Source organism: Schistocerca nitens, chromosome 1 (assembly GCF_023898315.1).
Source record: "Schistocerca nitens isolate TAMUIC-IGC-003100 chromosome 1, iqSchNite1.1, whole genome shotgun sequence".
In the NCBI taxonomy this organism is placed as follows: domain Eukaryota; kingdom Metazoa; phylum Arthropoda; class Insecta; order Orthoptera; family Acrididae; genus Schistocerca; species Schistocerca nitens.
In genome coordinates, this window is record NC_064614.1 from 915,734,293 (window position 1) to 915,747,425 (window position 13,133).

The 13,133-nt window shown below is 43.5% G+C and overlaps 1 pseudogene; it reads left to right on the top strand.

The window, feature by feature from the left end:
- Window positions 1-457: 457 nt before the first annotated feature.
- On the top strand, window positions 458-575 carry LOC126207248 (5S ribosomal RNA; annotated as a pseudogene).
- Window positions 576-13,133: the final 12,558 nt, after the last annotated feature.

The window sequence follows — 13,133 nt, forward strand, 5'->3', positions numbered from 1 at the left end:
GTAATAGCCACATGCGTTAAGACGTTTGTCCCACTGGGAGAGGATCAGTTTCTGTTTCTAACAACGCTGACGGATTCACAACCGCACTCACTCTTGCACTTCCTCGACCGACTGAAACCGGCTACCACGCATGTCTCTCTTTATGTCACCAAAGATGTGATAATCACAAGGTGAATGATTCGGGCAGTACGCAGGATATTGTAGTGTTTCCCACTGTAGCTGTTTAAGCGATGATTCCGACCGTCAGCATTCCTGGGCGTTTTGACTTTACGGCGCGTCAAAATTTCTGTAAACTGTGTACACAGCGCTACGCACTGATTGCGATTCTTAGTCCTGTCTTATGGCTCGTTTGATGCAGCCTGCTACAATTCCTTTCCTGTGCGAAACCTTTCATCTCAGAGTAGCATTTGCAACTGACGTTCTCAATTATTTTCAGGAAGTATGGAAGCAGTAACCAGGTCACGGCCTTGCCGCAATGGATACACCGGTTCCCGTGAGATCACTGAAGTTAAGCGCTGTCGGGCGTGGTCAGCACTTGGATGGGTGACCATCCAGGCCGCCATGTGCTGTTGCCATTTTTCGGGGTGCACTCAGCCTCGTGATGAAAATTCAGGAGCTACTCGACCTAATAGTAGCGGCTTCGGTCAAGAATACCATCAAAACGACCGGGAGAGCTGTGTGCTGACCCCACGCCCCTCCTATCCGCATCCTCCACTGAGGATGACACGGCGGTCGGATGGTCCCGGTAGGCCACTCGTGGCCTGAAGACTGAGTGCTTCATGGAAGTAGTAACCAACCTCAAAATATACGACTTGTAGTAGCTCCTTCGTACTGGGAGCTGCTTCCCTTCCTCACTTCGTCGATAACTGCTCTGCAACTTGTCGACTGATTGTTCTCCAGTTACTGTGATATTATGATCTATTAGATATTCATCGAGCACAATGAAATCGGCTGTCACTGTAAGTTTATTATTCCTTTGCCGAAACTAGTTATTATTTATGGTAGCAAAATTATACCATGATTTCGAATAAAACTACGATACTTGAGATTTGCCGTTCAGTATTATGATTGCATTTAATCCGACGCAACAGGAGTAGTCAGTTACAGTTACAATTACCATTTGGCTACATAACTGCGACCATCTACTCACGACTGATCAGGTCTGTGGACTCTTTAGCCCTAGATTACTAAACCCTCGTGACATTTGTGATTGCAGGTGGTATCTCTTCGTGGTTCCCACCAATCTGAACAAATTAGCGACACGTGCTCTCGAGCACCTTTATGGAAAAGCATACTCAGAGGTAAGATCTCACCTGAAGATGGTGGCCAATTTGACCGCTGGAATATCATATGCTGCAAAATTAGTCCGAAGTTCTCTTGTATATCTCGCTAGACTGGCTCTTCAGGGGAAACTGAAATGGCCTTCTCACAGCGAAATCGACGCTCAGATAAATCTTGTTGCAAGGTGAAAACGGTGTGCGGCAGTGGGACTGGAACTCGCAACTTTGTCTTTTCCGGACAGTGTCCTTAATTCTATCGGGGGGCCGTGGATAAAGCACATTAGTAAAAGTCAAGGTATGTCTCATGCACATTTACGACTCGCAGTTTCAACCTGACAGTATGTTTCGTGCGATTTGTTTCACTGTTTGAAATAACCAAGAGCTACGTAACATTGCACATTAAGTTCCAACGTTTGAAGTCAGTAAACGTATAGGGTGTGGCAGCTAAGAAACGATAGTCCAGTATATCCAGACCGAATAAAAACTGACGTGATTTTCGCAACAAAAAAAAAAAAAAAAAAAAGACATAGCGGACGACGTGCCGAATTTTCTGACGCACGCAAACAATTGTGAAGGTTTGTAGCTACTGAATTATGACAAGGAATTTTCTTACAGAGCTATATACTTCTTTCTGATGCAACGGAAAGAGCCTTCGTAGATGACATACGATGTGTGTAACAGGATACCACTTACCTCAATTGCCAGCCGCGGTGGTCTCGCGGTTCTAGGCGCTCAGTCCGGAACCGCGCGACTGCTACGGTCGCAGGTTCGAATCCTGCCTCGGGTATGGATGTGTGTGATGTCCTTAGGTTAGTTAGGTTTAAGTAGTTCAAGGTCTAGGGGACTGATGACCACAGATGTTAAGTCCCATAGTGCTCAGAGCCATTTGAACCATTTGAACTTACCTCAATTCCCGCTCTGTTGGAAAGCTACCACTCGCAGTAACTGGTTATTTGACAGGTCGTAACTGGTTATTGTAATAGAAAGTCCCACGTGGCCTAGACGATAGCTTTGTTCGTTACAATTGCATATGTCACTCGTCCCTGAGACAGCACGTCTTCAGTTACGAAAAGTTATGTAATAGTTACGCAATGTAGACTTGAATCACTGTAATACGTTTAATAGAAGTCGAGTTTATATACAACGTCGGCTGCTGTTTAAATTTTGTTGACATGTGCTGCTGGGCTAGGATAATTATAACGAAAACAGAGAAAGGTATCAATAACAATTTGTAAGAAGTCAATGAAAATTCTTATAACGGCCTCCTACGCGATAAAAGGTGATAAATGAAAAACGTCGTTTTATCATATTGCTTTAGTATGTACTAAACATAACTGACCTAATGATGAATAGTAAAACATCTGTACTTACGTTATATGTCACTAACAGTCATCTGATAACTGGACATAACTGTACTAGGGCTAAAAGGCGGCGTACACACTAGTTGCAAACCATTTGAGTTAATGTGACATGACAAATCCTACATGATGCGTTATGTTGGTCGTAAGTGCCAATCAGAACATTATACACGCATCAATAAACTGTTGAATTTGCTCTTATTACTCACATATCGTAACGGTTGCTATAATTTCGAACTTCATTGTCATGTCCTTCATTAAAAAGCTACCGAGCGAGATGGGGCAGTGGTTGGCATTCAGAATTCGCAGTCAGGAACATAGTTCAGATTCACGCCCTACTATCCAGGTATAGATTTTCCGTGATTTCGCTAAGTCGCTTCAGGCACAATCAGTGTGGTTCCTTTGAAGCAGCGCAGCTGCTTCCCTTCCCCATCCACAAAACGATGCGGAATTTCACTATATATTGTAATGCACTAAAGCCTTGACTAATGCAATAACTTGAAATTCACGCCGTAATGAATTTTCTCTTCTGAAACATCCTACGGCATCGCTGTTTCCTAAACATTTATAAAAATTATCTTTTATTTCGCCTTCACGTGTAAATTAAATTTCCCATTTTAAGTTACAAGAAGAGGATCCTTTTTGGTTTAGCATACCAGGATGTATGAAGAGACAAGGTGAGAAATTAGCTGGCCAAAGGACCAGCGCCAGGAACGTAGGCCTACAAGCCACTGAAGGTGAATTCGTTGGGTTCAACGCCCCGCTGACGAAGGCGACTTGGAAAGTGAAGGTGTTATGAAGAAGAAGAATCCCTACAGCCTTCTTTGATTTATGACAGAACCCTTCAAATTATTCAGTGGTGAAACAATACAACATTCCTGTGCTGGGTTAAATTGAGGCTGAGTTGATGATTATTTATAAAACTTTAATAACCTGTATTTTATTACGAAGTTATCATCTTAATGAAGAATTAACACAATTGTCAATCATAAAACTTGATTGTGAATAAAAAGAATTTAAAAAGTCATTTTTTAAAAATAATTTTGTTATTTGGACGGCACGCTAAAGCTACAGGTTTCGAATTCCGTCAGATGCAATCTACTTTGTTTTCATCTTTATCGAAACTACTGCGAGCTTTATTTTAATTCAATTACAACTTTCAAATATAGTTTTTTTTTAATTTCTGATCGTCTGCCACATCATTTTGATGATCTTGTTAACTTTGTTGTATGATATTATTTTTATTATACCTTTTTAATTCGGAACATTTGTACAAGGGATTCTAATTATTTTTATTTATGTATCGTAGTATTAAAACTCTTAAAAATAACAATTTACCTATTAAAAATAAGAGAAAAATTTATATTTATTACGAGATGTAGTCTTCTTTGTTTTGGGTGGTAATCGCCACACAAACATTTAAAATATAACTTCTCTTCGCACTATGGACAAAAATAACGCATGAAAGAATATTTTATAAAGAAAATGACATTCAAGCAAAATAAAAATAGAAATAATGACTGCAATAAAGTGGACGAAAATATAGAATGATGAAAAAGAAAAAAAACATTAAATGGAAGTATTTACATGAAAATAAAATCACATGTTCAAAAATTCCAAACGAAAAAATATTGATAGAGAAATAAAAAATGAGGGTAAAAAGATTAATATCATGATTAAAACGACTCGGTCGAGGATTACAAATAAAGATAGTATTTAAACCAATTAAATGAATAAAAATAATGATCTCAGTCGTTTCCATAAAGTAAAAATGGTAGGCTGTACCCACAAACATTCGAACTCATAATTACGGCATACCACGAAAGTAACTTAACCGTTACGGTGCTGTGTCGTTTATAACCTATTTCAAGGGTGTAGTGCTCCGCTAGAAACTCTGAAATTGTTTTTCAGATTTACTATCAAGTTAGTGCCTATGAGGGTGGATGGCTACATGGTGTGATACCTGCCACCCTAACGTGCGCCACAACGTAAGTGGTTTCTAATAGTCAATCCCAATTCTGGGGAACTTCCCTGCCAGTGGAAACAGCAATGTATTTATTGCTTGTGGAGATGCAGTATTTTTTATGATTGTCCCAGGTGAGGTGATAAACGTCATGGGATACCTCCTAACATTGTGCTGGACGTCCTGTTACCCAGCTTAGTGCACTGACTGAACATGTCGTTGGAAGTCCCCTGCAGAAATATTGAGCCATATAGTCCTTCATAATTGCGAAAGTATTGCCAGTTTAGCAGTTTAGTATTTTGTGCACGTGGTGACCTCTCGTTTATGTCGAATAAATGTTTGGTGGGTGGCCAAATCATACGCTCGAATTCTCCAGAATGCTTTTCAAACCAGTCACGAAATTTTGTGGCTGGGTGACATGGTGCATTGTAATTCACAAAAATTCCACCGTTGTTTGAGAACTTAAAGTCCAAGAATGGCTGCAAATGGTCTCCACGTAGCCGAGCATAACCATTTCCTGTGTGTCCATCTTTTTAGCGATGGTTGGGTGACTCGGCTGTTCGATATAGGATGTCAAATTAAACAACTTTCAGCCGTCAATTGGCCGGCCGGAGTGGCCGAGCGGTTCTAGGCGCTTCAGTCTGTAACCGCGCGAACGCTACGATCGCAGGTTCGAATCCTGCCTCGAGCATGGATGTGTGTGATGTCCTTAGGTTAGATAGGTTTAAGTAGTTGTAAGTTCTAGGGGACTAATAAACCTCAGCAGTTAAGTGCCATAGTGCTCAGAGCCATTTGAACCATTTGAGCCATCAGCCGTCAATTTACATCCTTATTTTACTAGGCAACCAGTTTCAGCGTTCTACTACGCCATCTTCAGGCCCCTGACCGACGTGTACGAATAGTCTACCTTCATAATTGACTGTGTGGTTTGAATGTTTACCTAACAGTCGGCATGTGCTGGCTGAATTGGTCACTGTAGCGAATATCTACCAATACCAGTACTTCTGGTCCCTGCTTCGATCACAAGCGAGGTGGATTATTCTTACACGTCGGTCAGGGGCCTGAAGATGGCGTAGTAAAACGCTGAAACTGGTTGCCAAATAAAATAAAGTTGAAAATTGATCGCTGAAAGGCTTTTAATTTGACATCTCCTATAACCGTTACCAGTCAATAATCGGTCCTGTTTGACCAGAGAACCTACTTCATTCCATATAAACACAGTCCTCACAATTGTGGAGCCACCAACAGCTTGCACTGGGTCGATGGCTTCGTGCGGTCAGATTCTAATCCTACCATCAGCCCTTACCAACTGAAATAAAGACTCATTTGTCCAGGCCACGGCTTTCCAGTCGTCTACAGTCCAACCGATATGGCCACGAGCCCAGTAGAGGCGCTGCAGGCGGTGTCTTGCTATTAGCAAAGGCACTCGCGTCTGTCATCTGCTGACAAAGCCCGTTAACGCCAGATCTCGCGGTACTCTCCCAGCGGACATGTTCGTCGTACTTTCCACATTGATTTTTGCGGTTATTTCACGCGGAGTTGCTTGACTCTTTGCACTGACAACTCTACGCAGAAGCCGGCTCTCTCTGTCGTTAAGTAAAGGCCGTCAATCACTGCGTTATCCGTGGTGAGAGGTAATGACTGAAATGTGGTATCTCGGCACACTCTGGACATTCTGGAATTTTTTTTTTAAAAAAAAGAAATCTTCATTCTTCAATTCATATGATATATAAACATCCCACCACCTTAAACAATTAGTGGGTCCTAATTGATACAATTCAAGTGTTATTCCTACAGCTTATTCTATTGTTAGTTCTTCTGCTCACTCTGTGGGCACTACTATCGTGTCTAGATTCTGCTAGCCTATTTCTCCTTATGCTAATCTACTTTTACATGCAGCCTTACAGGTGTGCCAACGTTGCATAAACCTGCGTTGTTGGCCGTGTTCACTGAGCTAATCCCGGTGAACATGCCCCTGGCACCGGGCTGGCCCAGACTTGTTGCTCGCTGCAGCACTATACTAGTGTTGCTATCCTAGCTTATCCTACATCTAACCTAATATTTAACCTAATGTCGTATTCAGTGAGTGTCTGAATCGGTAAGAAAGGAGCACCCACCCCCTAATCCCAGAAGTGGCAGATTCCAGCCGTGAAGCGGCTGGCCAAGTCCACGTGTCGGCAGAACGGGACAAGTGCACAGAGTCAAGTTCTGAGGTGTGGGGTTGATCTGTTATTCTGCGCAACAGATTAATCTGAGATGTACCCGTAACCCTGTGGCTCCTGCAAGATGCAATTTCCACCCCCACACTACTACAGAATTCAGACAGATGCTTAATCGCAAGGACTCAATAGAGTAGCACTTCGATTCGCTCTCGACAGAGGTGCTCTCCCAGTGAAGTACTGAGGAGAGACTTGTTCCTCGCTCCAAGAGCAACAATGGAACGGCCCCTCTCCACACCAGACGTGAAATCTTTCGGTCTCTTCCATTATTCCTTCAGCTCAAGGCGTCAGAAATATCGTCTGCCAATCAGCATTGCTCTTCTAAAAGGGGAGAATGACGTTTTGTTTAAGGCGACCAATTCGGAAACCTGTAGCTTTGGCGTTTGACATTTGCTGTATCCCTGTGAAAATCTCTGAAACTGCATGCTATGTGTAAAGAATGCGTAGGCTGGCCGCTCCCACACAATGTAGGGAAATTTGCTTTTAAGCCAAACACGAGGTCGTTCTACCTCTTCACTCTGGCCCACGTTGTCCGCTACACGGGCGGTCACCGGCCGACATAGGGTGGGTCGTCCTCTGAAGGGATCGGCGTCCCATTGTGCGGTTTCTCTCCCGAACTAAAAGCTTCTGTGACCGTCATGTCTGGAATGTATGTGTGTACGCCAGCCTCGAGTAGTTCAACCACCGTGCGCTTACTTGTTAATTGCATATCGTTTACATGAATTCATACAACATTGACTTTATCTTATCGAGTTTGGGTTCGAATGAAGCGTCTTGATGTGCGGAATATGATTGTGAGGGCGGAATATGTAAGCAATGAAGGTCAGGAGACCACGACGTCTTACAAAGTAGCAATGTGAGATCTTAATTGTTGTTCCTTACGAATTCCTTTATGAATTTGTGTGAGATCTCGTTTGCCAATTTGTTCAAGATTGAGAAGTGGTCCTCATTCCTAAAAGTTTCCGAAATATAATGTCCCATCCGTCTAGCACAAATTTCCATTCCGCGTTCACTATCTTTTTTACCTTGTGTTCGCGATACTACCGCCATCTGTATATGGGCATTTCACTATCGCATGACTTTTATCACCTCAGCGTACCCTGCTTCTGCTTCGTGCGTCTTGCTCGGTGAGGCAGCGAAGTGAGAAGCAGATCAGAGATTAGGTCGCCGTCCGTTGTTCCGCGTGCCGGCGAGGACAGGCCTGAGGGAAAGAGCTGGAGGAGAGAAGAGCAGGGGCAGAGGACAGGCTAGTGAAGGGGCGGCGCCGCGGGTTGCAGAAGCGCCGTGGCCGTGGCCGGCAGTGGGCGTGCCCGCGCGGCCCGGCGAGGCGCTGCTGAGTCGCCGCTGACGCTGCGACGCCGTCTCCTGGCGGTCCCCTTAACGAGCGCCGCTGGCCTGCCCTGGCGCGACCTCCGTCCTTCGTTAGGGTCCTGGACCGCCGCCTTGTTACTGCGGGCGCACGTCTGCCCTTCCCTTCGTGTCGCCTTGCTGCTGTCCCTTCTTGCTGCCGGACAGACCTACGTCTCGTCCGGGGACGCGTGACGTGTCTTTTGTATGAGTCTTTCTTTAGCACAGAGTCGAAGCAGCCTACCTCGGTACAAAAAAAAAAAAAATTAAATCCAGAGAGTGTTAAGCCGTAGCAAAAGCCAGTGCTAATTGGAAGAAAAGTAAAATAACAAACTACATTGTCATACAATGAAGGCTTTCACGACCGGATGGTACTGTTGTTGATAACTCTTCCGGATTATATGGCCGTGGTCCATGGAATACTTTTATTCCTAACGTCGGCAGGATTCAACAGGACCAGCCATACCTCTGAGGAAGTCAAACGTAGTATTGGACGAAACGTTAGGGATAGAAGTATTCCATGGACCACGGCCATATAACCCGGAATAATTACCAACAACAAACTACATGGTGTCTTAAAAAGATACATCTTCCACGTGAATGAAGATACAGTGTGATCGAAAAGACGCGCACACTAGCTTCGAGAACTGAAATAAACTGTGTAATGACGCATTGGCACGCAACACTGTCCACTTTAGTCTGAAGAAAATAATTCGTTAACACAGTGCGGCACACTACACCCAAAATTTCTGACATCTACATCTACGTCTACATCCATACTCCGAAAGCCACCTGACGGTAAGTGGCGGAGGGTACCTTGAGTACTTCTATCGGTCCACTCTTCTATTCCAGTCTGGCCGGCCGAAGTGGCCGTGCGGTTAAAGGCGCTGCAGTCTGGAACCGCAAGACCGCTACGGTCGCAAGTTCGAATCCTGCCTCGGGCATGGATGTTTGTGATGTCCTTAGGTTAGTTAGGTTTAACTAGTTCTAAGTTCTAGGGGACTGATGACCTCAGCAGTTGAGTCCCATAGTGCTCAGAGCCATTTGAACCTATTCCAGTCTCGTATTGTTCGTGGAAAGAACAATTGTCGGTATGCCTCTGTATGGGCCCTAATCTCTCTGATTTTATCCTCATGGTCTCTTCGCGAAATATACGGAGGAGAGAGAAATATACTGCTTGACTCCTCGGTGAAGGTATGTTCTCGAAACTTTAACAAAAGCCCGTACCGAGCTACTGAGCGTCTCTCCTGCAGAGTCTTCCACTGGAGTTTATCTATCATCTCCGTAACGCTTTCGCGGCTACTAAATGATCCTGTAACGAAGCGCGCTCCTCGCCGTTGGATCTTCTCTATCTCTTCTATCAACCCTATCTGGTACGGATCCCACACTGCTGAGCAGTATTCAAGCAGTGGGCGAACAAGCGTACTGTATCCTACTTCCTTTGTTTTCGGATTGCATTTCCTTAAGATTCTTCCAATGAATCTCAGTCTGTTATCTGCTTTACCGACGATCAACTTTATATGATCATTCCATTTTAAATCACCCCTAATGCGTACTCCCAGATAATTTATGGAATTAACTGCTTCCAGTTGCTGACGTGCTACATCGTAGCTAAATGATAAGGCATCTTTCATTCTATGTCTTCGCAGCACATTACACTTGTCTACATTGAAATTCAATTGTCATTCCCTGTACCATGCGTCAGTTAGCTGCAGATCCTCCTGCACTTCAGTACAATTTTCCATTGTTACAACCTCTCGATATACCACAGCATCGTCAGCAAAAAGCCTGAGTGAAGTTCCGAAGTTATCCACAAGGTCATTTATGTATATTGTGAATAGCAACGGTCCTACGAGACTCCCCTGCGGCACACCTGAAATCACTCTTACTTCGGAAGACTTCTCTTCATACAGAATGACATGCTGCGTTCTGTAATCAAGGAACCCTTGAATCCAATCACACAACTGGTCTGATAGTCCATATGCTGTTACTTTGTTCATTAAACGACTGTGGGGAACAGTATCGAACGCCTTGCGGAAGTCAAGAAACACGGCATCTACCTGTGAACCCATGTCTATGGCCCTCTGAGTCTCGTGGACGAATAGCGCGAGCTGGGTTTCACACGATCGTCTTTTTCGAAACCAATGCTGATTCCTACTGAGTAGATTTTTAGTCTCCAGGAAAGTCATTACACTCGAAATAATACGTGTTCCAAAATTCTACAACTGATCGACGTTAGAGATATGTCTATAGTTCTGCACATCTATTCGACGTCCCTTCTTGAAAACGGGGATGACCTGTGACCTTTTCCACTCGTTTGGAACGCTACCCTCTTCTAGAGACACTGAAAGATTGACCAGACACTGAAAGACTGACCAGAGTTTTGTGTTTTAAGTACACATTTCTCGCCCTATCACTGAAGAGAACTAGGTCCAGTTCTGAGATTCTATGGACAAAGAACCGAAACCGGGATACAGTACGCTAGACGCTTTTCTTTATCCGCTGCCGTCAATTGCTATACACTACGAACATGATATGCAAGAAACTTTAACTTCAGAGCCGCGTTCTGAGCACTACCATATGAAATCTCTTAAAACTTGTAAGCGAATGCAGCATCATACCATCTCCTCAACCGCTTCAGATTTCGTTAAAATAGCCGGTGTCCTGGTTCCGTTTATATCTGCACCTGATCAGCTTTCGCCTGTAACTGGCGGCCAATCTCGTTTTTGTTCAATTGTTTGGTTTCGAGGTATCTGGAGAGTTCCCACAAAATGCGTCGATAGGACGTACATACGAGCACCTGACAAAATACTGTTGAACAATGACAAGTCGCTGCTTTTGGAAAAATATATGTACTTAGCAATGAACTGCGCAATACTGCAAGTGCCGTGTGAGCAATACCCGTTTGCATATTTGCAACTTGAAGTGGCAGTAGGGCCAGTTAATTCGATAACAAATTCCTTATGTTAATTCCACCACAGCTGCGTAAACTGGCGACAATTTTCTACTGCCAAGTTCATTTTCAAGCAAGGCCTATTAAAACGTCGGCTTCAGCCAGCCGCAGATTTAAAGTTCGTTATTACATTTCTGGCTGTGAGACGGCAGGACCAGCTATAGTTTATTTGTAGTTTTCTTCGTCTCTGATAATAGGTAGCATGACATATTGTAAACCATTGGAAAACTGAAAAACCAGTCTATTTAGTGGTGTATAAGACACTCGATTTCTTTCGGTGTTTTACGAGCTATAAGCAATAGTTCTCCGGTTCTGATGTATTTATCCCTCCCACCCCGGCCCCAATCCCATAATTATTTCCGGAACTTGCGTGGTGTGAAAAGCAGAGAAGAAGAAAAGTGATACATGGTGTGAGAACTGTCTAGTGACGTTGCACATGCCTGTATTCTTTCCGCTATAGCACAAGAACAAAAACTTCTAAATCAGCACTATCTTCACTCCTCATCACTTCAATAAATAGTAAGGACAGATTTATTAAGAACTCCCACCAAAAAATTATATAGCTTTGGGAAAAGCGAGTGAGACAAAAATGCTGATTTTCGTAAATTTAAGTGGTAAACATAGTGTCGGCTATGGGGAAAAATATCGTCTACATCTACATCTGCATGGATACTCTGCAAATCACATTTCAGTGCCTGGCAGAGGGTTCATCGAACCACCTTCACAATTCTCTACTATTCCATTCTCGTATAGCGCGCGGAAAGAATGAACACCTATATCTTTCCGTACGAGCTCTGATTTCCCTTATTTAATCTTGGTGGTCGTTCCTCCCTATGTAAGTAGGTGTCAACAAAATATTTTTGCATTGGGAGGAGAGTGTTGGTGATTGAAATTTCGTGAGAAGATTCCGTCGCAACGATAAACGCCTTTCTTTTAATGATTTCCATCCCAAATCCTGTATCATTTCTGTGACACTCTCTCCCACATTTCGCAATAATACAAAACGTACTGCCTTTCTTTGAACTTTTTCGATGTACTCCGTCAGTCCTATTTGGTAAGGATCCCACACCGCGCAGCAGTATTCTAAAAGAGGACGGACAAGCGTAGTGTAGGCAGTCTACTTGGTAGGTCTGTGACACCTTCCAAATGTCCTGCCAATGAAACGCAGTCTTTGGTTTGCCTTCCCCACAACATTCTCTATGTGTTCCTTCCAATTTAATTTGTTCGTAATTGTAATACCTAGGTATTTAGTTGAATTTACGGCTTTTAGATTAGACCATTTTATCGTGAAACCCAAGTCTAACGAGATCCTTTTAGCACGCATGTGGATGACCTCATGTGGATGACCTCACACTTTTCGTTAGTCAGTGGGCTAAAGCTCCACTAATAACGCTTGATTAGATGAGAGTGAGTTCACACCTAGGTAATATAAACAAGATACATAGTCTCACGGAATGCCACTCAAATTTCGAAATGTATACGTATTCATGCAGTTGCAGGGCCGGCCTGAGTGGCCGAGCGGTTCTAGGCGCTACAGTCTGGAACAGCGCGACCGCTACAGTCGCAGGTTCGAATCCTGCCTCGGGCATGGATGTGTATGATGTCTTTAGGTTAGTTAGATTTAAGTAGTTCTACGTTCTAGGGGACTGATGACCTCAGAAGTTAAGTCCCATAGTGCTCAGAGCCATTTGAACCATTTGCAGTTGCAGGTCAATTTTGAAGGTCACTTTTGTATTCTTTTCTCGAATAATTCCAAGAACGGCCTCTGGCGGGACACATCCCTGTAAAAAATTTTACTACGCTAAATTTTCTACGAAAAGATCCTGTTCATCTTTTCTGTAATATTAACAGTGTACTTGCAGCGAGTGGGAGAATATTAAAATCTTCGTATGATATTTGAAGGTCTTGTGGGTTGCATAAAACCCATCGGTAGGGGCAACTGACTCATCCTGTATACTTGGTAACCCTGCAACCTGCCAAGCGGAGTTGCTTAGTTCTAGTATTTGAAGAGCA